The sequence below is a fragment of the Neolamprologus multifasciatus genome, unplaced genomic scaffold, assembly GCF_963576455.1.
Source record: "Neolamprologus multifasciatus unplaced genomic scaffold, fNeoMul1.2 chr13_unloc_2, whole genome shotgun sequence".
Taxonomy (NCBI): Eukaryota; Metazoa; Chordata; class Actinopteri; order Cichliformes; family Cichlidae; genus Neolamprologus; species Neolamprologus multifasciatus.
Window position 1 is genome coordinate 428803 of NW_028181975.1, and position 27442 is coordinate 456244.

The 27442-nt window shown below is 42.3% G+C and overlaps 1 long non-coding RNA gene across 1 annotated transcript; it reads right to left on the minus strand.

Annotated features, from left to right (window-relative positions):
• Nucleotides 1-17179: 17179 nt before the first annotated feature.
• On the minus strand, nt 17180-17710 carry LOC146490428 (uncharacterized). Its single transcript, XR_014872762.1, has 2 exons — nt 17414-17710; nt 17180-17379 (listed from the first exon to the last, which is right to left on the minus strand). It is a non-coding gene; the product is annotated as an uncharacterized LOC146490428 (long non-coding RNA).
• Between the last annotated feature and the right edge of the window lie 9732 nt (nt 17711-27442).

A 27442-nucleotide genomic window follows, 5' to 3' on the forward strand; every position in this document is an offset into this window, starting at 1 on the left:
ATGCCCCACCTGGGAATGATTTCTGACATGAGGGCTTTTGCCACTGCACTGCTGTCTGCACTTTTAGTGGGGAATGCTTCTACCCACTTAGAGAACATGTCCACTACTACCAGACAATACTTCTTTCCCTCGGCTGGTGTCAATTCAATTAAGTCCATCATTAGATGGTCAAAAGGCATGTCTGGTGGGGGGTGTGCTGCAGTGTTTACCTGTACTGGGCGTCCCACATTGTTGGTCGCACAAATGAGACACCTTTTACAATACCTCTCAGCTGCTGTGGAAAACCCTTTGGTGAACCATAGCGATGTTACTGCTTGTAGCATCCCCCCTTTGGACGCATGGTCTAACCCATGTGTCCATTTTAGAAACCAGGGGAAGAAGTGTTTAGGTAGACATGGGCGGCCGTCCGGAGATCGCCAGACAGATTCGACCAGTGTGCAGCCATGTTTGCGCCAGAGAGTTTTCTCTGGCTGGGAGGCAAATGACTGTACAGCAGGAAGATCAGCGAGGTTGGGTGTGGACAGTGGCGCCAAGACCAGTTGGAAGGGTAGGCCTCCTTCGGCTGCTGCTTTGGCTGCTGCATCGGCGACGGCATTTCCTTGGGAGACAGAATCAGTTTTACCTGTGTGTGCTGCACACTTCACTACAGCAATGCGAGCAGGCAGAAGGATGGCCTCTAGCAGCGCTGCTACCTGGTTAGCATTGAGGATGGGCTTGCCATCAGATTTCAGGAACTTTCTGTGCCTCCACAGGGCGCCAAAATCGTGCACCACACCGAACGCGTAGCGAGAGTCGGTGTAGATGGTGGCCGACTGACTCTCCGCAAGTTTACAGGCTTCTGTGAGCGCCACCAGTTCTGCAGTCTGTGCTGAGAAGTGTCTGGGCAACGAGCCTGAAACGAGAGTGGCATGATCAGAACACACAGCAAAACCCACCCGGTTAGTTCCACGTGAATCACGTGAGGAGGAGCCATCTACATATAACACTATGTCAGAGTTGTCGATGGGAACATCTAACAAGTCAATCCGAGGTGTACAAGTTTCACCCAATACAGCAGTGCAGCTGTGTGGTTCACCATCCTCTCGTGTGGGGAGAAGAGTGGCTGGGTTAGGTGTTGTGCATCGTTTCACTGTGATGTTGGGCATGTCAAGCAGTATGGAAGAGTACCTGAGCCAACGAGCTGCAGAAAGGTGTGAAGTTTTCTGCTCCAGCAAAATGAGAGAAACTGCATGGGGTACCTGCACTGTCAGAGGAGAGTACCCTACAATGTCACGTGAGGCGAGCACGGCCTTCTCACACGCAGCTACTGCTCGTAGGCATCCAGGCAGTCCTGCAGCCACTGGGTCAAGCTTGGAAGAGTAATAACCCACCGGGCGAAGTGAATCACCATGCTGCTGTAAAAGAACAGAGGACATGAAACCATTCTTTTCATCCACCATTTGTGTATATGGTTTAGATGGGTTTGGAAGCGCTAAAGCGGGCGCTGTTTGCAGCAGCTGTTTCAAGGAAGTGAAGGCAGCTTCAGCCTCTGGTGTCCAAGAAATGTGATCATTGGCTGACAGACTTGCACCATGAATGAGTGCAGTGAGTGGGGCTTCCACAGAGGAGTAGTGTGGAATGAAATTGCGGCAGTATGATGTGGTTCCTAGGAATGACATCATCTGTTTTTTGGTGAGAGGTTTTGGAATGGTCATTACAGCTTCCACCCTCTTGGAGGAAATCTGGTGGGAGTTGTAAGAAATCACATGCCCTAAGAATGTGACTTGCTCTTTACAAAACTGCAGTTTTGACTTACTAGCTTTGTGGCCCTTGTGATGCAAATGTGTCAGTAAAGTGAGAGAATCTGCCAGACACTGCTCTTGTGTGGGCGCACACAGTAGCAGATCATCGACATATTGCAGTAACACTGTGCCTTCGGAGAGGATCAAGTCTGACAGAGAGTCTCTTAAGGCGGCATTGTAAATCGTGGGGGACTCACAGTAGCCTTGACACAACCAAGTGAATGTGTAAGCCTTTCCCTGGAACTCAAAAGCAAACCAGAACTGGCTATCTGGGTGAACTGGAACAGAGAAGAATGCATTAGTCAGGTCAGCAACAGTAAACCACATAGCGTCAGATGGGATTTGGGACAAAATGGTGTGGGGGTTCGGAACCACAGGGGCTCTGGGGATTACAGCCTTGTTCACAGCTTGTAAGTCCTGCACAAACCGCCACTCAACAGGTTCATTAGGTCCTATGATTTTCTTCACAGGGAATAATGGAGTGCGAACCGGAGAGGTGGGGCATGGGATAATTACTTAACAGGGATTCAAACACAGGAGTAATCCCCTCTATGGCTTCCCGTTTCAGAGGATATTGTCTTTGGCATGGTCTAAACGAGGACTTTGGAGTGATTACCACTGGCTCACAATCTGTAATCAGGCCTACATCATACTTAGATGAGGCCCACAGGCCGTCAGGCACCTCTGTCAGCAGGGGGTGTGAGGAGTTTAGAGGAGGTGTCGTTTGAAACAGACAGTGTGCGACAGCTATGTTCACTAGCTCAACTGAGCGGACACACTGGACTGTATATGTCATGGTCTTTTTGTAGGCTTTCATTTCTCGAGAAAACAGTACTGTGGGATTCTCTGTAGTCTCCCAATCGCAAGCGCGGTAGCACCGGTGCATAAATTCTCCCATGTCTTCCCACTGGCAGCTGTGAGCTTTTGCCAGGGGAACATGTGGGACAGATGCATCCATAGTAAACATGTTTCTTTGCTCATCGGTGAGAGAAATCGCAAGCGCAGCAAATGTGGAGCTCCAAAACATACATTTCACAGTTAGCAAATCATTCTCGGTTCTGTACCATTCTACCTCATAACTGTCATCAGGCCCATGCAGAGAAAAGTGAGACATGCAACTCAACTCTCCAGGAGCCATAAAACAGGCATCTGGAGGCATGCAGTTGCGAGTCGCTTGCATGAATTCTGTAACAAGCGGCCCCTCCTCCAGCTTCCACCCGTAAGCGAAAGCTGGAGTCACGGGGTCATATTTCACCATCATATAATCATAGTCAGATTGCGTGATTGTGATGCCATTATAGCAGGAGATTAAACTTATTTTCAGTTTGCACATCAAATCTCTTGCAAGCAAATTGACCGGGCACAGGTCTGAACACAAAAACTCGTGTGTGAATTTTCTACCCTGTCCGTCTACACAATACAGGGGTATGGCGAAAGTTTCTCTCTGTATGGTTCCTGATGCTGATACAGAATGAGTGAACCTCTCACCCAGCACGGGCTGGGGTGAGAGAGAATCTGAGCGTAGTACAGAGTGGGTGGCCCCGGAATCTACAAGAAATTCTACTTCCTGATTACAAACTAACATTTTATACAAGGGCAGTGATTTATAAGGCGCGCTATTTAAATGTACATATGTACCAACTGGTGACAAAGAAACCTGCTCTACATGCTCAAAAGTGTGCTGTTTTAAAGTGTGTGTGTCTGTGTGTAAAACACTTTCTACATCAGTGGGTGTGTGTATGTGTGTGTGATTTTCACTTCCCTGTTCTGATGAGGTGGGCAAACCACAGCCTGAAGCGACCCCCGGTCTCAGTCCGCATGCATCCACCGCTGGCTCTGCGTTTGTTCACTTTGGCCATGATGCTGGTTGGGTCGGGGGCGACCTAGGTTAGGGCAATCCCGCTTCCAGTGTCCATGCTTGCCACAGACAAAACAGGCGTCTGGGTCTCCTCCCCACTGTTGTCGCTGTTGATCGTGTCCTCGATCACGTCTTCCTCCCCGGCCTCGGCCGCGCCAGCTGCCTTTACTGTGAAAGTCATTCCGCTAGTTCGTTGCAGTCTTGTACAGCGTTAAGGCCGCGTTGTGGAGGTCGGCGCTCTGTTTTTCCTCTTTCCTGCTTTTTCTTTCGTCCAGGTGATTCTGAGCATGGCGGGCATGGCGTCGCAGTTCCGTTAGCCGAGGTTCATCTTCTCCCCCCACATATGAACGCCTTACCTCGGCTGCCACATCTGGTCTCAGTCCAGAGTTGCAGTCTTACACGCCTCTCTGCAGCTTCTCTCCTCCTGCTACCCCCCCCAAAAAACCCATCTCCATAGAGACTGTGTCTGCTTCCAAAAAGACAAAAAACAAACTAAAAACCAGCAACAAACAACTTAAACAATCACAAAGAAAGAACAATACAGTATCCACATCTGAACCAAAGAGTAAAACAGTGAAATGTGGATTATTAAATATTAGGTCTCTCTCCTCCAAGTCTCTGTTAGTACATGACTTAATAATTGATCAACAAATTGATTTACTCTGCCTTACAGAAACCTGGTTGCAGCAGGATGATTATGTTAGTTTAAATGAATCAACACCCCCGAGTCATTCTAACTACCAGAAATCTCGAAGCACAGGTCGAGGGGGCGGTGTGCCAGCAATTTTTCACACCAGTCTATTAATTAATGAAAAACCAAGACAGACTTTTAATTCATTTGAAAGCCTGATGCTTAACATTGTCCACCCCAGCTGTGAAACTCAGAAACCAGTATTACTTGTTATCATCTATCGTCCACCTGGGCCTTACACAGAGTTTCTGTCTGATTTCTCAGACTTTATATCTAATTTAGTTCTGAGCTCAGATAAAATAATTATTGTGGGTGATTTTAACATCCATGTAGATGCTAAAAATGACAGCCTCAACATGGCATTTAATCTGTTGTTAGACTCAATTGGTTTCTCTCAAAATGTAAAAGAACCCACCCACCACTTTAATCACACTCTAGATGTTGTTTTAACATATGGCATAGAAACTGAACATTTAACAGTGTTTCCTGAAAACCCTCTCCTGTCTGATCATTTCTTGATAACATTTACATTTACAATAATTGATTACGCAGCAGTGGAGAGTGGACTTTATCAAAGTAGATGTCTTTCTGAAAGCGCTGTAACTAAGTTTAAGAATATAATCCAGCCACTGTTATCATCGTCAATGCCCTGTACCAACACAGAGCAGAGCAGCTATCTGAACGCTACCCCAACAGAGGTCGATTATCTTGTTAATAATTTCACCTCCTCACTACGTACGACTCTGGATACTGTAGCTCCAGTGAAAACTAAGGTCTCTAATCAGAAGTACCTGACCCCGTGGTATAATTCTCAAACACGTACCCTAAAGCAGATGACTCGTAATCTGGAGAGGAAATGGCGTGTCACAAATTTAGAGGATCATCATTTAGCCTGGAGAAATAGTTTGTTGCTTTATAAGAAAGCCCTCCGCAAAGCCAGAACAGCTTACTACTCATCACTGATTGAAGAAAATAAGAACAACCCCAGGTTTCTCTTCAGCACTGTAGCCAGGCTGACAAAAAGTCAGAGCTCTTTTGAGCCAACCATCCCTTTAACGTTAACTAGTGATGACTTCATGAACTTCTTCACAAATAAAATTTTTATCACTAGAGAAAAAATTACCAATAATCATCCCACAGATGTAATATTATCTACAGCTACTCTTCGTTCCATTGATGTTAAGTTAGACTCTTTTTTTCCAATCGATCTTTCTGAGTTAACTTCAATAATTACTTCCTCCAAACCATCAACGTGTCTTTTAGACCCCATTCCTACAAAACTGCTCAAAGAAGTCCTGCCATTGATTAATTCTTGGATCTTAAATATGATCAACCTATCTCTAATAATTGGCTATGTACCACAGGCCTTCAAGGTGGCTGCAGTTAAACCTTTACTCAAAAAGCCATCTCTAGACCCAGCAGTCTTAGCTAATTATAGGCCAATCTCCAACCTTCCTTTCATATCAAAAATCCTTGAAAGAGTAGTTGTCAAACAGCTAACAGATCATCTGCAGAGGAATGGTTTATTTGAAGAGTTTCAGTCAGGTTTCAGAGTTCATCACAGCACAGAAACAGCTTTAGTGAAGGTTACAAATGATCTTCTTATGGCCTCTGACAGTGGACTCATCTCTGTGCTTGTCCTTCTTGACCTTAGTGCAGCATTCGATACTGTTGACCATAATATTCTATTAGAGCGATTAGAACATGCTGTAGGTATTACAGGTATTGCACTGCAGTGGTTTGTATCATATCTATCTAATAGACTCCAATTTGTGCATGTAAATGGAGAGTCCTCTTCACACACTGAGGTTAATTATGGAGTTCCACAGGGTTCGGTGCTAGGACCAATTCTGTTTACATTATACATGCTTCCCCTAGGCAGCATCATTAGAAGACATAGCATACATTTTCACTGCTATGCAGATGACACCCAGCTCTATCTGTCCATGAAGCCAGATAACACACACCAATTAGTTAAACTGCAGGAATGTCTTAAAGACATAAAGACTTGGATGGCCACTAACTTTCTGCTTCTTAACTCAGATAAAACTGAGGTCATTGTACTCGGCGCTGAAAAGCTTAGAAATATGGTATCTAAGCAGATTCTTCCTCTGGATGGCATTACCTTGGCCTCCAGTAACACTGTGAGGAACCTTGGAGTCATTTTTGACCAGGATATGTCCTTCAACGCACATATTAAACAAATATGTAAGACTGCGTTCTTCCATTTGTGCAACATCTCTAAAATTAGAAATATCCTGTCTCAGAGTGACGCTGAAAAACTAGTTCATGCATTTATTACTTCCAGGCTAGACTACTGCAATTCATTATTATCAGGATGTCCAAAAAACTCACTGAAAAGCCTTCAGTTAATCCAAAATGCTGCAGCAAGAGTACTGACAGGGACTAGAAAGAGAGAGCATATTTCTCCTGTTTTGGCTTCCCTTCATTGGCTTCCTGTTAAATCCAGAATTGAATTTAAAATCCTGCTCCTCACATACAAGGTCTTAAATAATCAGGCCCCATCTTATCTTAATGACCTTGTAGTACCATATCACCCTATTAGAGCACTTCGCTCTCGCTCTGCAGGCCTACTTGTTGTTCCTAGAGTATTTAAAAGTAGAATGGGAGGGAGAGCCTTCAGTTTTCAGGCCCCTCTTCTGTGGAACCAGCTTCCAGTTTGGATTCAGGAGACAGACACTATCTCTACTTTTAAGATTAGGCTTAAAACCTTCCTTTTTGCTAAAGCATATAGTTAGGGCTGGACCAGGTGACCCTGAATCCTCCCTTAGTCATGCTGCAATAGATGTAGGCTGCCGGGGGATTCCCATGATGCATTGAGTTTTTCCTTTCCAGTCACCTTTCTCACTCACTATGTATTAACAGACCTCTCTGCATTGAATCGTATCTGTTATTAATCTCTGTCTCTCTTCCACAGCATGTCTTTATCCTGTCTTCCTTCTCTCACCCCAACCGGTCGCAGCAGATGGCCGCCCCTCCCTGAGCCTGGTTCTGCCGGAGGTTTCTTCCTGTTAAAAGGGAGTTTTTCCTTCCCACTGTCGCCAAAGTGCTTGCTCATAGGGGGTCATATGATTGTTGGGCTTTTCTCTGTATCTATGAAGCGCCTTGAGGCGACATTTGTTGTGATTTGGCGCTATATAAATAAAATTGAAATTGAAGTCCTCGGAAAATATGGCCGCAGAGATGGTGCTCATATGTGGAGGCGGAGGCGCCCGTCATTTCATCTTTAGGTATTCCACCATTAGCTTCAAACACCGTTGTCATGCGATGTATGAAATCATCCACAGATTCGTCCTTTCTTTGTTTGCAAGCCTGAATCTTTGACATGTCCACCTTATCCGGGAAAACCTCCTTTAGCTTATCCATCAGGTGGGTTACTGCAGTACAATATTCACGGTTTTCGCCATGCTCATAGGTCAGGTGTCGTATCCTCAGCGTAGGATCAGGCAAGTGAGGTGATATTCTCCTCAGGTCGCATGGTTTCAGCTTGCCTGCCACTGCGCGTCTAATTTCTTGACCCGTGGGACGATATTCTTGGCAGAAAATTAGGAGCTGCTCACCGAACCTTGCCCCCGACACGAGAGGGTCAGGTAGATGACTTGTGGCGTCAGCAATGTCCGATTGTGTCCAGGGTCTGTGAACTAAAATGGGTCCCTCATGCCCTGCCACTTCCACCATCGGGAGCTGCAGGTCTTCTAGGTAACATGAAAGCAAGACAATACATTAAAGGACAATACACTAAAGAGAAATCCCACAACACTGTGCAAATGAAAGTGAGTGCGAATGGTTGTCTGTCCCTGTGTGTTGGCCCTGCGACAGACTGGCGACCTGTCCAGGGTGTACCCCGCCTCTCGCCCTATGACAGCTGGGATAGGCTCCAGCGCCCCCCGCGACCCTGAAAAGGATAAGCGGAAGCGGATGGATGGATGTAATATAATATAATAAATTACTTACAAGTTTAATTTGTCAGCAACTTTCTGCCAGCCCTCTCTCCTTGCTTTTGCAGCCTTTGCAGTGTTCCCTTGCGTTTTAATTAAACTCTGAAACTCCTGAAATCCCTCAATCAAGAGTTCTTGCTTTGCTGCCGAAAAATACTGAGCGCGCTCCTTCGACATTTTCGCCGACCAATCAAAGGGTTGCCGATCAATGTTTCTACTATCGATGCGTAGCCCCTTTTAAGCCACCCAGATATCTCACATTACTTCATCCAGCTGTACTAATCGTCAACAACAGGTGTGTTCGGAGAACCGGAATAGCGAGCTCAAAGTTGGCGCGATGATTTGATCTTGGATGTGTCATTTGATCTTGGATGTAGTAAGCGAGGTACGGAGAACGGACCCCTGGCATTGATATTTGACATCACAACAGAGAAGCGAGTTTGGCATTGACATTTGACATCACAACAGAGAAGCGAGTCTGGCATCGATATTTGACATCACAGCAGAGAGACTGGATGTGATGTCAGACCCCTCTAAATCGTGTAATTTACAGATATTTAATTCCAATGATTTAACTGCATCATTGTGTCTTTGAGTTATGACCCAAACTCTCTTTCAACTTTGTGAATAAATTCACATCCCCCTGTGACCTTATAATTACACCACAGTTAGGATGGCATGAATGAGTCATGAGGTCACACCAACAGTGACAACATCAGCAGTGACATCACTAAAGTTGCCAGGTGAGTCCATAAATAGAACCCGTGACGTGGAGCAGGTACCGCCGTTTTGGACGATGCCACCACGCAGGTATAGACGCAAACGTGCTTCTCGTCCCGCTCGCAGACGCAGGAGAGCCCACAAGGCCTCGGGTGCCCGCAGACGTGGGAGAAGATACCGTCGCAGACATTAGACAATCTCAATAAACATGTAGGATGAACATCAAAATGTGGTCCAATCAAGTTTTTTTTAGATAATATATGTTGTTGTTGTTTTGTGTGTGTTTGTTATCAATGTTGTGAAAAATGTTAAGCTTAGTAAGCCATCAAGCACTGATTACTCGTAGAAGAGCACCAATAGGAGACAGAAGTAATTAGAAGGTGTTATTATTCAGTCTGTACATCGAATAGAAGGCACTAACCACAAGGTGATCTACACCCTAAGACTGATCCTGCTTTTTACTCCTTTGCTATGATTTAATTTGATATTACAGTGGGGCAAAAAAGTATTTAGTCAGCCACCGATTGTGCAAGTTCCCCCACTTAAAATGATGACAGAGGTCAGTAATTTGCACCAGAGGTACACTTTAACTGTGAGAGACAGAATGTGAAAAAAAATCCATGAATTCACATGGTAGGATTTGTAAAGAATTTATTCGTAAATCAGGGTGGAAAATAAGTATTTGGTCAATAACAAAAATACAACTCAATACTTTGTAACATAACCTTTGTTGGCAATAACAGAGGTCAAACGTTTACTATAGGTCTTTACCAGGTTTGCACACACAGTAGCTGGTATTTTGGCCCATTCCCCCATGCAGATCTTCTCAAGAGCAATGATGTTTTGGGGCTGTCGCCGAGCAACATGGACTTTCAACTCCCGCCACAGTTTTTCTATGGGGTTGAGGTCTGGAGACTGGCTAGGCCACTCCAGGACTTTCAAATGCTTCTTACGGAGCCACTCCTTTGTTGTATATATACATACATCATAGTATGTATCATCACATACTATGATCACATAATGAAATCACTTAATACTCATCTAATTAACCCACTCTTAGCTAATGTTGATCTTTTGAGGAGAGAGATTGAGGAGAGAACGGGCACATCCATGCCTGAAGAGGCCCTTATCTCTGTTTTGCATCCCTGCAACTTCAACACTCCAGGGATTCAGTTGAAATCCAAATCCTCTCAAAGTTATAATTCAAAATAAAACAAAATAAAATAAAATGGAAACTCTCGGAAGTTGTAATCCTGCAGGAAATCGACAGAAATCCAAATCCTCTTGAATTTATAATTCAAAAAAGAGCAGAGATAACGCCAAAAAATACAAAACCCAAGTGTAAGTGTGCAGTTCAGACAGCAGCTGATCTCTGGGCTCTAGAGTCTGACCAATTTGGTCACATTTGCGGCCAAATTTCTCACTGGTGTGACTAATAAAATCCTGGATCGCACCAGCGACCAGCCGTTCAGTACATTAAAAAAAAGTCTCCGCAACTCTGAAAGTGTCCGTGTGGTCAACAACTGACACACATTATGCCCCTATCGTGGTCTAAACCAATTCATAGGGTTAACCAATCACAAAACTATTTCAACAACCACCAACCAGTAAATGAGAGCAGGTACACGGACTCCACACAAAGACGTAAACACAGACCTGAAGCATCACAATCAGCTTTCTCTTCCTCGGCTTTCTCACCCGACGGCCCGTACACGGACACGCCGTCGGGTGAGAAAGCCGACAGCTCACTGACCGCGTCGGCGGTTTCCGTCTTTTTTGCGCTCGATTCTGAGCTGCAGGTTTTATCTCTCTCTAACCAAAATTCACTGAAGCAGCAGAAAAAGAAGATCCAAACTACGCTCCACATTTGATAAATCTCGTCATTAATCCCCTCTGACTTTAGCTGTTTTGCTTCCACCGCCTGCACAGCTCTCTCTCTCTCAGTGTACTTCAAGAACAGTTTCCCATCTCAAATCTCTGTTTCCTGCATTATTCATTCGCTTTTTTATGCACAAGTCATATACAGTGCTGTTGGTCGCTGTTTTTCCCACCAGAAAATGACCTTGAAAAGAATCATTTCTGCTGTTTTATAACGAAGAAATTGAAACTTTTTAAAATGATGCCAAATTGCAAAACTTTTGCTGTGTCTCTAATCAAACCTCTGTAACTTTGCTCTGCTTCACTTCAGCAGCATCAGGTAATGGTCAGATGTTGATTCATGGTTTTCTTCAGTTTTTGTTCTACTGCAGAATATTTTAAAGTGTATCTGCTACAGAAAACAGGGCAGGAAAATCTCCTTCATGTTTTTCTGTTTTATCCTCAGTTACTTTGACACAAAGGCCTCTGCTGTGATGCTCACACCTCTGATGAAGTCTCACATGTGTCAGCGCTGATAAATCATCAGAATTATAATATTTCTGACTGTCTGAGGCAAAATCAAATTGAATGGAATCAGGACCTCGTGAATCGAATGGATTACAGAAATCAGTGATGATACCCAGCCGTAGTGAGCAGCCTAGGCCCGACAGAAGTGGATGTAGCTGTGGGTAAAAAGGTGGAAAGAACTACTGATAACTTTTTTGTTAAGGCCTGATCCTTCTGAAATTCATAGCCAGCTCTGACACGCAGCCATCAATCTCTGGGTGCTGAAAAAGCAGCAGTGTATGCAGAAAACACATTATATGCTGCGATAAATGCCCAAGTGTCCCTCTAACACTGCCTTTAAGTGGCAAACAGGTGGTCAGAGGACACAGGATGACATCATACTGTATGCATATATGACATCATACTGTAAGGCTTATATGACATCATACTGTATGCATATATGACATCATACTGTATTTATTGGCAATCCTGACGGTTGTTTGGAGTCATTGCTACTCTCAAACAATTACATACTCACGGGAGTTTCTTCTGGATCTTCGGTGGAAAGGCCCGTCTCTGGACTCTTTTCACCCTCCAGTGTTTTCCATCTCTGGATTATCCAGTAACCACAGGGGCACTTTTGTTTTTAACAGAGTCAAAGCAAGAAAGCGGGGTAAGAAGCGAGGCCTAAGTCAGCGATTGCAGAACCAAATACGATACAATCGTATTCCTTTACCATCAATAATCCTGGCTAATGTGCAGTCTCTGAGGAGTAAAATGGATGAACTGCATTTGAATGTCGCACACTTACGTGACTACAGGGATACATGTCTAATGGCATTCACAGAGACTTGGCTCAAGGATTCTGACCCTGATTGTTCTCTGGAACTAAATGGCTTCGGGTATCCCATACGTTTGGATCGAGACCCCGGAGCAACCCAGAAATCTCGAGGAGGAGGGGTGTGTTTGTATATAAATCAGAAATGGTGTAAAAACGTTACCGCTCGTAGACAAGTATGTCTGCCTGACATTGAACTCCTCTCTGGGTCTTTGAGGCCGTTTTATCTGCCGAGGGAATTCCCACAGATCAACGTCACCGTCGTTTACATCCATCCTAAAGCGAATCCTAAGAATGCAACTGACACCATCTCTAACGTCATCCACTCACTACAATCTCTCTTTCCTGAGGCTCCTAATATTGTTCTTGTTGACTTTAATCGCTGCGACTTGAAGAAAACACTGAGCAGTTTTTATCAGTATGTGAACTGTCCCACACGCTTCAATAAGACTCTGGATCTATGTTACGGTTCCATAAAAGGTGCGTATACATCTGTGGCTGGCCCCGCCCTCGGATCCTCGGATCACATCACGGTGCATCTTCTGCCAGTTTACAAGACTGTGCTGAGAAGAGAGAAGGTGAGGAAACACCGCATAAAGGTTTGGAGTGATGATGCCTCTTTAGCCCTGCAGGGCTGCTTTGACTGTACAGACTGGTCAGTGTTTATAGAATCATGTAGAGACATTAATGAACTCACTGACGTTGTCTGCAGCTATATCTCCTTTTGCAGAGACATGATTATCCCTTCAAAGGTTGTGCATTTTTTCCCTAATAACAAACCATGGTCTTCCAAAGCTCTTATGGGGCTGATTCATGAAAGGAAAAAAAACTTTTACTGAAGGGAATATCTTGAAAGTCAGAGAAATTAGGAAGGAGATCAGATCAGAAATTAAAAAAGCCAAAATAAAATACAAGGATAAGGTAGAGGCGGAGATGGGTAGCAATAACTTAAGGGTGGCCTGGGCAGGCATGAAACACATGACTGGTCACTGTTACAGTGACTGTAATAAGATGAGTCTCCCTGGTTGTAGTTCAGACTCTCAGTTAGCCAATGAGCTGAATAGATTTTATTTGAGATTTAATGATAATTATAATTCAAGGAATACACTTGATTTCTTAATAGAGAGCACCAGAGCGCCCCCCCCCCCCCCCCCCCCCAGCTTTGTTCTTTGATGAAAGAAGGGTGGGAAATCTTTTTAAAATGAGTAAGAGTAACAAGAGTCCAGGTCCTGATAATATTTGTGGCCAGTTGCCTAGAACATGTGCTGAGCAATTATGCAGTGTTTTTTATTACATCTTTCTTTTATCTCTTCAGCAACAGAAGGTTCCAGAGTAAAAAATCAATTATTTCTCCAGTCGCTAAGACCACAAAACCTACATCATTAAACGATTTTAGGCCTGTCGCTCTAACATCTTTAGTGGTGAAGTACTTTGAAAAACTTGTGAGGAAGGAGATCCTGCAGCAAGTAGAGAAGCTTATAGACTCACTACAATTTGCATACAGGCCTCGTAGAGGTGTTGATGATGCAGTGGTCACTCTGTTGAATTTCCTCTATCGCCATCTTGATGGCGCCAAAGCTCATGCTCAGCTCTTATTTATTGATTTTTCTTCAGCTTTTAATACTATCCAGCCACATCTTTTAGTTGATAAACTTCTTAACCAGTTTAAACTTGATTTTAATCTTGTTGGTTGGATTTTAGACTTTTTAACTGACAGATCTCAGTGTGTGAGAGTAAACGGTTGTTTTTCCAAACAGCTGAACTCTTCTACTGGCTCACCCAAGGGCGTAGATTTGGCATGGATGGAAGGGACATGTCCCCACCAATAATTTGATCTCTTCGAGTAAAGAAAAACAAACCCGATAGAAAGAAAAAAAAAACATCTGTCGACGTCTCATTCACCCAGCGGTGCAGAAAGAGTTAAATTACGTTCTCTACTGGAGTCCTATGTCATGTGACAAATATGGCCAATGTGATTGGCTGAGCCTTTCAGGGAGCTCTGTTTAGTTTTAGCAGCGGCAAGCCTGCGCTGCGAGGAGGAGAGGAAGACGGCAGCAAAGAGGAAGAACCTGGATATAAGAAAGTGTTTTTCAAAGAAACCTGTAAGTCACTTAAAGCAAAGTTCACTCATAAAATGTGTCACAATAACGTTACAGGCTATGCTAGGCTTTGGCCCACATCAGTCTAAAATTGTAACCATGAATAACGTGTTTTGGAAACTAACTGCACAACAGGCAGCACTATTAGTTCTCTCAGTCTCAGAGCAGCATTTCTAATTTTGATTGAAACTGTCAGAGAAAACAGAGCCTCGAGCAAGCCAGGATATTAGTTTACAGAGGCTGTTAAAATTATATGTCTATCGTTAAAATGTTGGTGACACAATAATTTCATCCTCATGGTGCTGACATATTCATAGGGTTAATTTTTGAGACAAAATGTCACGAGGTAGTCATGATTTTTGCAAATATTCCAACCAACACAAAGCTCAGAGAGTAATGGTGACACAAGATCACAGGTGAAACTGGATGATGACTTGTTGGTTCATGACTGTATTTGAAGCACATGTGTGACTGCATGTATGTGAATGTCTCACTGTTATTGATCAGGTGACAGAGGCAGCTCTGCCATGTTGTAGCTCAGAGGTGAAGAGGCGAGGTCACAGGTGACTGACTGATGATTTGGTGCTGTAGATTAACTAGTATTTATTATCATGACAGTTGTTAGGCTGCTGATGTAAATTGTTTCATTAGTGTATATTTGACAAAGAATCTGAATTGACATGTCTCACTTTTTATATGGCACGAATCAATGTGTTATTTTATCAGGTGGCAATATGTCCTAGTGCATTCAGAGGGGAGGAGCCAGGGCCAAAGGTGAGACACATCAAGCACATAATAATAATTTTAATCTGAGGATAAAACGCATGTACTGAGGCTGAAAGAAGCTTCAGTGCTCTCAGAAGACTAAAAACATGGGTAAGGTTAACAATGACTCAAATGAGATGAAACAATGCTGCTGTATGTCCACCAGGAGAGACTGGACAGTATAGATGTAAAACAAACATGCCAGCAGTTTATCTCAGTTAACGAGAGGAGCAGGCATGTGTTTGGCTCCTTCACATAGTGGACATTGAGTTGTTGTGTGGGACACCAGTAGTCCATGTCTGTAGCTGTAACAGTAGTTCATGTTTAGAGTAAAACATCCCAGCTCACTGATTTGATCGGGGCAACAGTGTGGCTAAAATGTTGCATAATGTTGCTGAGAGATCTTTTACTTTGTGGTCATCTTAGATGAGTAGTTTTATGGACAAAAACCACCAGGTCATTCAGTGTTCCCTTAGTGCTAATGTGTCAGAGATGTTGGTGTACTATAACTGAAGTAATGTTGTTAAGTCCTTAAAGTCATATTCTTTTATTGTCATGACTGTATTTGAAGCTATGTTTGTATGATACCTGATTTATATGGATTATGGTTGAACTAAACTCTAAAATACTTAGTCATTTGTTTAATAGTAATTTAACATTATATAATTCAAATGTAAAACTATGAATTGTAATTTTAAATGGTTTAAAAGCATGAAGAATAGCATATGTAGGCAAGTATATTTCTCCTTTTTTTAAATCAAGAAGCAAAGACAAAAAGGAAAAAGCAAGAAACAGGGCAGGGTTCGGTGGTTGAATCATCCGTCCCCACCAATGCCAAGACCAAATCTACGCCCTTGGGCTCACCACAAGGTTGTTGTCTCTCTCCTCTACTGTATATTTTGTACACTAATGACTGTCGCAGTACACAGGCCAACAGGCATTTCATTAAATATGCAGATGACACAGTCATTGTAAGCCTCCTTCATGGTGAAGAGGATTCCCATGGGCCTGTTGTGGATGAGTTTGTTTTCATGGTGTGATCAGTCCTTCTTAATGATTAACACCTTGAAAACCAAGGACATGGTTATTGACCTCAGGAAGACATCCCCCCATCCTGCACTAACAGTGGTAAATGGTGCAGCCATTGAACTGGTGGACAGTTATAAGTATTTGGGGGTTGTTCTTGATAAGACTCTGTCCTTTGAGTCACATGTTGCTGCTACAGTGAAAAAGGTTCAACAAAGACTGCACTTTTTAAGGAGGTTGAGAGGTTTTAATGTTTCATCTAAAATGATGACTCTTTTTTATAAACGTTTTATTGAATCTGTTTTAACTTTCTGTATCATTGCTTGGTACGGTAATATGTCCCTGAATAATAAGACCAGACTTAACAACCTGGTTAAAATGGCTGGCAAGATTTCAGGGAGGTCTCAGGTCCAGCTTGTGGACTTTTATAACAGGCAGGTGCTGAGGAAGGCAACCTCTGTCCTGTTGTGTTCAGATCATCCTCTCTTTAATGATTTTCAACTGCTTCCATCAGGTCGTCGTTATAAAAATATATATAATATATAAAGTGCCTGCAGTGAAGACAAAGAGACATAGATTGTCTTTTGTACCTACTGCAATAAAATGCAATAAAACATCACTGACTAACCTGATACTCAGGCCATGACTGATTGAGTGCGCAGATCTTATATGCTGCTGGAATAATTGCCCACAGGTGCTCAGCCAGGGAGGAGCAACCGATCTCCGCCCAAAGGAGGAGGACCGCTGTTGGAAACCTACAGGTACGCACCCAGACCATGACAACATCAAGCTGGATACCATACATGAAATGAAGCTGTATGCAGACATGACATCAAGCTGTCTCAATCCAGGACTTCAAGCTGAGGGCATACATGAGATCAAGCTGTATGACACAAATGACATCAATCTGTAAGACTTATAAGACATGAAGCTTGTCAGGGTTATATTGTTGATTGTCATTTATGCTTAGAAATATCTACTCATATATGCTTAGAGTTTTATAATCAATGTCATGTTGGTAGAGGGTTGATCCTTAGGAGTCTGCAGAGACTTTGTGTGCATTCCAGAGTGTTCTGGCATTCACACCCACATCCTGGGAGCATGGGAGAGGTCGTACCTGCTCTTATTGTTTTGTGGTAGGATGAACGTATCTATATCTGTTTTAGTCTAAGTGCCTTTTGTTTAGATGAACTGCTGGACTTCCAGACCAGCAGGTTTAGGGAAGTCTTTATGGGGTCACACTCTGACCCCACACACACACACACACACACACACATACTTATACACACACACACACACATACTTACACAACGCACAGGCAAGGTACTCTTTGTTTGTATGTATACGTCATATGTTAATGAACCTATGTATATTCATGTAACCTCAATAAAAGAGCAGTGTTACGAGGGAGCGGACGAGAGCGACTGGGGTCAAGCGAAGGAACGGCGTTTGTCCAGTTCTCTCCCTTTCACGAGAAACATGAAGAACTTTGCCTACTCGTGTCTTGCTTTGCTGTGTAGTTTAATTGTCTTGAAAGTTCCAGCGAATAGGTTTGAGCTACAAACCTATCAAAGTTGCATGTCATACATGACATCATACTGTATGCCTATATGACAACAACCTCTTTGCCATGAATGACATCATACTGTATGCCTATATGACATCATACTGTAGCCTGGGAAATGGTTAGCCACACAGGCCACAATTACTGGGTTCTTAATGTGCAGTTTTATTGTCAATGCCGACTGAATAAACAAAAAAAATGTCCTTTGACCTTTACTTTTGTCAAACAGCGGCCATATGGACTTGTACTGAACATCGACAGGTAACGTGGCAAAGTAACAGAATAACCGACTAAACAAAGATGCGCCAATACAATACGAGGAATAAAGGAAATGAAATACAAAACACAAAAATACGGCAGTGACCTCTGTGTGCAGAACAAAAAACAAAGAGCTAAATCACACAAGGCTCCTTTAAAAAACTGTGGAAGTGTTACATACATTTTTATAAACACTTACATTCCACAGAAATCTCAGCTCACCCGGATACTGGAGCACACAGACGATCTCGCAACTTATCCCTTGCATGGAGAAAATGGCCGCTCCACGCTGCACATACAGGTCCTTTGCATCATACATTTCAGAAATACATCTTCTTGTTAAAATACTGACGTCTTGCCACTGCACTACAATTATACCAATATGTTTCAATGAGTTATGTGCATATTTAACAATTCCTTACCAACAATTTAACTCCTTCACAACATTCCCGTTCCACATCCACAACAAGAAGAAAAGTCCCGAAATGCAGTTCTTGTCAAGTCTTATTTTGGAAAACTAAAAAAAGTTTAAAAAAAGTCCTCCCCCCCCCCGCCCCCGCCCCCCCCCCCCGTGACCACAATATGCAACTACACAAACCTATAAAATTAACAGCTTCAAGTGCACGCAACATGCAGATAGCCAAAGAAATAGCACAAGCAATAACATTAAATTACCCAATAACATTCTTGTCTTACCATACATGGAAACAAAGAAACAACATTTTAAGACCCCTTTTTGAACCTTAAATGGTTAACTGAAATGGAAAATATTATTATTAATTTACCACTCAGCTAACATACTGAATGCCTATATGACATCATACTGAATGCCTTATATGACATCATACTGTTCTTGCATGAATCGGACCAACAATACAGACTTGTAATGAACGCTCTTCCTTACCAGTAAATCCCGAAGCTCTTTTGGAATATCCTGTGTTGTCTGTGTTTCCAAATCCATGAGAGATGCTTGAACATGAGTCTCCTTTTATATGAACTCAAGACTTCTCTTGCAGTCCCACCCACATTTAAGTCAATGACATTCAGTCATGAAATCATTGGTTGGCTAATGACTGTAGTAGCGGCCCATTGTATTTTGGTTTCCTCTTTTGTCTCCAGTAACTGTTGAAGGTTTTGTGCGGCTTCAATCAGAGGCATCTTATTAACACATAAATTAACGATTCCCTGAACTATTCAAAATAAAGACTTCCCCAAATAGGAGCACGAAGGCAAAAGGAAAACCACAAGTGTTTCCATTTGAGGGGTCTCTACTTGAAATGTTCTGTAAGTGAACCATGTTAACTAAAGTTTGCTTCAAAGTGTCTAATTGCTGTAAACTCATATGTAAGGTCACTTTGAGTGGGTGCACTTAGGAAAACAACCACCATCAGTGTCTCCATTCAAAGTGATCTTGATATGAAACATAGAACTCAATTTTTTAGACGCAATCAGGTAGAATTTGTAGCAGTTGTTGTGTACAACTGGTCCAAGCAGATGCACTTACTGAATTCAAGAGACAAGTTCTTGCATGAGTTGAACCAATAATACAGACTTGTAATGAACGCTCTTCCTTACCAGTGAATCCCGAAGCTCTTTTGGAATATCCTGTGTTGTCTGTGTTTCCAAATACATGAGAGATGCTTGAACATGAGTCTCCTTTTATATGAACTCAAGACTCCTCTTTCAGTCCCACCCACATTTAAGTCAATGACATTCAGTCATGAAACCAATGGTTGGCTAACGACTGTTGTAGCGGCCCATTGTATTTTGGTTTCCTCTTTTGTCTCCAGTAGCTGTTGAAGGTTTTGTGCGGCTTCAATCAGAGGCATCTTATTAACACATAAATCAACGATTTCCCTGAACTATTCAAAATAAAGAATTACCAAAATTGGAGCACTAAGTAAAGAGGAAAACCACAACTGTTTCCATTTGAGGGGTCTCTACTTGATATATTCTTTAAGTAAAACATATACAGTAAAGCCACATAGAATTTTCTTCTATTTGGTGCTCTATTTGAAGTTTGCTTCAAAGTGTCTAATTGCTGTTAACTCATATGCAAGTTCACTTTGATTGGGTGCACTTAGGAAAAGAACCACCATTGATATGAAGCACAGGACATGTAGCTTCAAATATTTATGAATTTCTTATGCATAGCTCTAATCCATCATTACTATATTAGACCTAATGAGTACAACAATATTTAACACGTAATGTACTCAGAATCCAAGTAAGTGCTTAAGTCTCTGTAATGTTCATGACCAATCTTATGCTTATTGAATACATATATAACAAGGGTATCAGTGAAAAAGCTGATGTCTTGAATGTAATACTTTGTTGCTGAGATCAAGAGTCTAATTGCTAACACTTACAGAACCTAAAATTCCAGTTGGTAATAGTCTCTTTTGTCATGATGGTGAATAATTCCTTAAATTATGTCATTGTTTCATCCTGATGTGAACCCAATCCAAGATTATCTCAAAGGAAGCACTTGGGAAAAAAATAATCATTCCATTTTCATTCCATGAAATCTTGACAACTCAGTTCAATTCAACTGTATTTATACACCACCAAATCACAACAACAGACGTCTCAAGGCGCTTTATATTGTATGTAGACCTTACAATAAAAAATTCAGAGAAAAACCCAACATCATATGACCCCCTATGAGAAAGAACTTTGGTGATAGTGGGAAGAAAAAACTCCCTGCTGTGGAAGAGAGCCAGAGATTAATAACGAGTGTGATTAAATGCAGAGAGATCTATTAACACATGTTGAGTGAGATAGGTGACTAGAAGGAAATAGTGCATCATGGGAATCCCCCAACAGTCTACACCTATTGCAGCATAACTACGGGAGGACTCAGGGTGACCTGATCCAGCCCTAACTATATGCTTTAGAAAAAAGGAAAGTTTTACGCTTAAGTTGTAATAAGGAATTTTATTTTAACAGGACATAAAGATTTCGGAATGTCAAAATACAATATAAATCAAAATCCAAGAGTCCAATCCAAAACTTGCACTTACTGTAGTTTGAATTCCAGTTGGTGACAGTTGTTTTTAATGACGGTGAACAAGTCCTGAAATAACCTGGCTGTGTGATCCTGATGTAACACAATCAAGATTACTTTGAAAGGAAGCACTTAGGAAAACATGAACCATCAGTGTCTCCGTTCGAGGTGATCTTAATGTGATACGTCCTGTAAATCTAAAGTCGACTTAAGTTAACATGCATCTTTATATCAAGTCCTGCAACCTTGGCAAAGAGGAAAGATTTGCAACAAAGATTTCTGTTGGACAAAGTCAGCTACAATGCATAATGCAAAAGTAATTTTACAGTGATTGTTGGCTGTAGAAGACATCAACAACACAACAACAATGAGCACTTACTGTATTCAGAATTCAAATAAGTGCTTATGTTGTTGTGATGTTGGTGACTTAATTTAGCAAAGCACTTTAATTAAACAAGTGTGATCTGTGATTTTTTTGTGGAAAACAAATTCAACCTTTTCTTTAAAATAAATAAATAAATAAAGCTTAATTGTATCTCGAGTCACAATTCAACATTATGGGCTAGGAATATAGTTTAGCAATTCATTTACATACACACTTACTCTTTCAGAAATCAACCTAATCCTACTGTTTTCAGTCAGTTCATGGTTTGTTGTGGACAACAGCATTACAACAACAATTAGCACTTGATGCTTTCAGAATTCACTTAAGTGCTCATGTTGCTGTGATCTTGGTGACCAATTCAGAAGTTTATATCATCATGTGACCCTGATAGAACTATAAATAGACACCTAACATGATCAAGTACCTTAACAGAAGTACTTTCTTCATTAAAACACAAAAAAAAACAAAGTTACTGTTCTTATGATAAGTATACTTTGGATTACTTCCATCAAAGGATAATTATAAACAGAACTAAATAAGACAATGTGGTAATAACAATCATAGAACATAAAACCAATGGGTCAATAACAGATATGTAAAGAACATGCTTACTTACCGATGAAGTTGACCATGGTTTGTAGCATCTGCCATTTGGTTTCCCTTTTGCAGTGGATGTGGTGATATACTTATAGGGTACTCTTAACTGCTGGGTGCTGCCTCTTCCACCCAACTCCGCCTTCTTTTACACCAAATTTCAATGGTCTAGATAATAGCTGGCCAACGACTAAACCATGATTAACAAAGAACCATTGTCACACCTTAACTCAGGTCATCAGACATTCGGGAGTTAGATTTACTTGATAGAACTAGGGCTAAAGTGATGTTTAGAAATGGCATGAGAAAATTAGAAATAAGAACTTTCAGCTAAAAGTTTTTAAAATGTCCTTAATACAGAACATATATAAGTCATATTTGTCTGTGATAGCAAACTATGGTTTCCCATATGTCATTCATCAGTTAAATTCCTCACTTATAGCATTTAACTTGGGTTAAAAAATAATGACTTAACTCTATAATGATATTTTCATCACTACTGAGAAAAGGACCTTAACCTGAAAAATGAGCACTTACTTTAGTGTAAGTCAGTGAAAGTTAAAATAATTATGTTATGATTAAGTCATGAGTGTTGGTGGTAAATTTCAGATTTACGTAATAAATTCTATAACATAAACTGTAATAGGATTTTATGATTTTTGTACTTATCTTAATGTGAAAGCTGATATATTGTTCACTGATACTGTTGTATACCTGATAGGATTTATTATGAACCAAACTCTGTTTTAATGCAATCTTTGATTGTCTATTTTTACTTGCTGAGTGGTTTCAGAGGTTCCAATCATCTCCCAGTGTCACAGTGGATCAGGTCAGGAGACAACGGAGGAAGCTTCGCCCCCAAAAGGAACCGGCCCAATGAGCTGAATGACTTCCGACCGGTGGCACTGACGTCACATCTTATGAAGACTCTAGAGCGGCTCTTCCTCAACCTCCTCCGACCACAGGTACAACATGCCCAGGACCCACTACAGTTTGCCTACAAGGCGGGTGTCAGAGTGGAGGATGCCATCCTGTACCTCCTGCATAGAGCCCACTCACACCTAGATGGGGGAAAAGGCACGGTCAGGATCCTGTTTCTTGACTTTTCCAGTGCCTTTAATACAATCCGGCCCTGTCTGCTTCAGGAAAAACTGAACAGGATGCAGGTGGACCCCTGCCTGGTCGCTTGGCTCTCCGACTACCTCACTGACAGGCCACAGTACATCAGGCTGAAGGACATCACGTCGGACACTGTGGACAGCAGCACAGGAGCACCACAGGGAACTGTGCTGTCCCCTCTTCTCTTCACCCTGTACACCTCTGACTTCTGCTACAACTCTGAATTATGCCACATTCAGAAGTTTGCAGACGACACAGCCATCATGGGGTGTATCTGGGATGACCAGGAAGAGGAGTACAGAAGTCTGGTGAGGAACTTTGTCGCATGGAGTCACACAAACCACCTGCAACTCAACACCTCAAAGACTAAGGAACTGGCTGTGGACCGGTGGCGCGATCGGCGTTTCCTCCCCACAGACGGCTCCGACGGGCCGGGCAACATCACATCCGGCGAGTCGGGCAGCGAGGCAGGAGTGGCTGAGAGAAGGTGAGGTGTGTGCCGGAGAAATGCCTGCATGGTCGGAGGAAGCGACTTCAGAAGCCATGGCAGGCCAGAAAAGAACCGTTGTAGCCGGCTTTCCACGGTGTGGCGAAGCTCCTCCGGAGGGTTCTCTAGCCAAGGAACTGGTTGTGGACTTTGGGAGGTCCAGAGCAGGTCCACTGCCGGTTCAGATAGAGGGGGAGGAGGTGGAGGTGGAGATGGTCAACAAGTACAAGTACCTCGGGCTGTGGGTGGACAACTAACTGGACTGGTCATGCAACACAGAGCACCTGTACAAAAAAGCCCAAAGCCGACTGTACTTCCTCAGGAGGCTGAGGTCTTTCAACATCTGCAGGAAGCTCCTGAGGATGTTTTACCAGTCGGTGGTTGCTGGAGTACTTTTCTATGCAGTGGTGTGCTGGGGGAGCAGCACAGCAAAGAAGGACTCATCCAGGCTGGAAAAATTGATCAGGAAGGCTGGCTCTGTGGTCGGCATGAAGCTGGACACTCTGGTGACAGTGGCAGAGAAAAGGACACTAAAGAAACTGCTGGACATTATGGACAATGCTGGGCATCCTCTGCACACGGCCATAAACAACCAGACGAGTCTGTTCAGTGACAGGTTGCTTCTCCCAAAGACAAGAACCAACAGATTTAAAAACTCCTTCGTCCCACACGCCATCAGACTGTTTAACTCCTCTCTGGAGGGGAGAGGGAGGGGAGACAGGGTGACAAAGGAGGGGGGCAACTAAGCTGTAGTGCCTCTTCACTTCACTGTGCAATTACCTTTTGTGCAATACTTTTTGTTAACAGTCAACGGTGCAATAGACTCCATACTTGAAATGTGCAATTCACTTGTATTTTTATATTTATTCCTATTTATTCTATTTATCCCCTTTGTATATTTTATCTAAAATATGTCTTTGTATTTATATATGTGTCTATATATATATATATATATATATATATATATATATATATATATATATATATATATAATATTCTGTAACTCTGTAACTTCTGTCGGTGCTGTGCTTTTGGAAACCGAATTTCCCAGAGGAACCCACCCGAGGAATTAAGAAAGTTTTATCTTATCTTATCTTATCTTATCTTAAAATTGCTGCCTTTGCTCTTTTAGTCAGTAATTGATTTAAAGCTGAGCGGGCTGCTTCTAACTTCTTAAGTATAGTTTTGGACCTGGAGATTTTAAACTGCACTTCTAGTTTTTGTATTATGTGCTCTAAATCGAGTTGTTCTTTCATTGAAGCCTCTTTCTGCGCTGTGGTGTATGAGATAATACTACCCCTAAGATAGGCTTTAGCAGTTTCCCACAATAAAGATGGGCTTACATCTTCCGTTTTATTAGTGGTCATAAAAACATTCCACTCTTTAGTCATATACTCAATAAATAAGGGGTTACTCAATAAATAAGGATTCATCCTCCATCGGCGGGAATGTGGCTCAAAATAAGGTGGGTGAATATTTATGCTTACTACTGAATGATCAGATAATGGACAAGATGTCACGTCCGGTTGTGGCAGACGTGTGGGGTTTGTAGAAAGGACCCAAAAGCCGGCAGCTCTGGTGCAGGTGAGTGTTTATTTACAGGAGTGGGTACAAACAGCAATGGTGGGTGAACATGAAACTGGAAAACCTAAACTGGGCAGAGCTAAGAAAACACATGAAAGGACACAAACTAAGAAACGCGGACTAGATACAGGAACACATGGGCAGAACAGAGTAAACAATAAACAGAGGAAGAACAGAACCAATAATCACACTAATAGAAAACACAAAACGCTGGGTCAAAAGGACCCAGGACCATGACACAAGACCTTATTGAGCACTCTTCCATCCTATCCAAGACCGTCCTGGATGACAGGAGCAAATCTATTCTTGAGAAAATCTGATAGGGGAAAGAAAAAAAAGTGAAATCCCTATGTGTGGGGTGAGCTACTCACCAGGAATCAAAAAATTCTAAATCAGAACAAAACTCTTTCAATCTAATGCTTTTTGGGGACAATTCACCCCCTGGTGGAGATTTATCAACCCTAGGATCAGGAACACAATTAAAATCACCTCCCAAAACCAAATATGGGGAAGCTATGGCTGAAACATGGGTTAAGAGATTGGGAAAAAAAGAGACATCTTCTGAATTTGGACCATAAACACATCCTATAAAAATAGATTCTCTAAATAAGAAACCAGATATAAGAATGTAGTGTCCTTCCTTATCTTTTATGACTTTTTATGGTTAGAGGCAAATTACGATGGATAAGGATGGCTACTCCTCTACTTTTTGTATTATAGGATGAGTAAAAAGCTTGGCCAACCCAACTTCTTTTTAGTTTTGAGTGTTCCAAATCATTTAAATGACTTTCTGAAACTAAGGCAATTTGTGTTTTTTCCTTCTTCAAAAATGAAAGAGTTTTTTTTTTCATTTAACAACATTATTCAGCCCTTAAAGAAATTATTTTAAGATCAGTCATATCAGCTCAGCTTTCTTTTTTTTTTGTTATAACATATTCAATCAATTGCTGTCGGTGTACTTCAATTTAACTCAAATTGTCCAAAAGAGCAAGAGCATCTTCAGATTTACGGAAGGAGTAATTTTTCCCTCCGTGGGAAAAGTTTAGTGTAGCAGGATAGCGCATATAAAAGCGCATATTTTTCTGGACACGTTTTTGGCACACTCCGTTAAACGCACGTCGCATCTCTTTTACTCCTGTTGCCAAATCTTGTCGAATATGAATGATCTGTCCATCATAAGTCAGGGGGCCATTATCTTTAGCTGCAGTGAGGATCATAATCCTTAATAATCATTGCACGAGGGTGATTAGGTCTCGATAATCCAATGGACCCATGGGCTGATGGGCCGATGTCGATTTTGATTTTCCCCTGTTTAGTTTGAATACTCAGCAAAGTCGGTAGCCAGGCTTCAAGGAATTTCACCGGTTCACGACCTTCAGTGCCTTCCTTTAAGTTCAGAATTACAATGTTGTCTCTTCGGCTCCGGCCCTCCAAGTCTAGACATTTTTCCGTAAGAATATTCACTTTAGTCTCCATATCAGCCAGTCTAGTTTCCATACCTGACAGGGAGTCTTCTGCAGTTGAAATGCGATTCTCCGTGTCAGAGATCCGTTGAGAATTTAATTCCAGTTGTGCTGATATATTTTTTAGTGATAATGAGAGCTCATCAAATTTATTCTCCATCATAGTAGATATTTTGTCCACGACTGTCTTTGATATTTCCGCAGCGAGCGCGTCGGCATCCACAGGTGTACTTGGCATGGTAGCTGTGGTCGTCGACATACCCTCTTTCGCTTGTGACTCTTCAGGAGATTTGTTGGATGCAGATTTTGCAGCTCTTGTAGGAGGCATTTTAACAAACTTTAAAGTTTAAAGTTTTTATCCCTCAAGGTTGTGCAGATATGCTCAGTGGCGGTGGGAGCTCAGTGTTAACCATTCCTCGCCGTCAGTCCCCTGACCGTGGTCGGGAGACGCGAGGGGAGATGCTTCCTCCAGGGCCAAAGTTTGTCCTCCTTCGGGGTTAACTCCCTTCACTTTTGTGGAGTAGTGAGGCAGACAGAAATCAGCCGGGACACCGGCGAGTACTGAAGAGATGAGGCTTTAAAAACAGTACTGCACACTTCGAAAACACACTGCATGGGCTGTAGCCCGTTAGAACGCTGCTCCCGGTCGCCCTCTCTACCTAGGACACACTCTCTCTCTCTTTTTTTGCTCTTCCGCTCCCCGCGTTTCCTTCACGCGAATGCTCACACACACATCACATACACTTCTTACTGCACCCAGCCACACACAAGACGGCAATTCCCGCAACACTACCCCCACTCTGGATGGCAATTAAACAATAATTCCGCTCCAGCATTGTAATGCATAAAACTGGTACACAATCCCCTTTACCACTTGGAG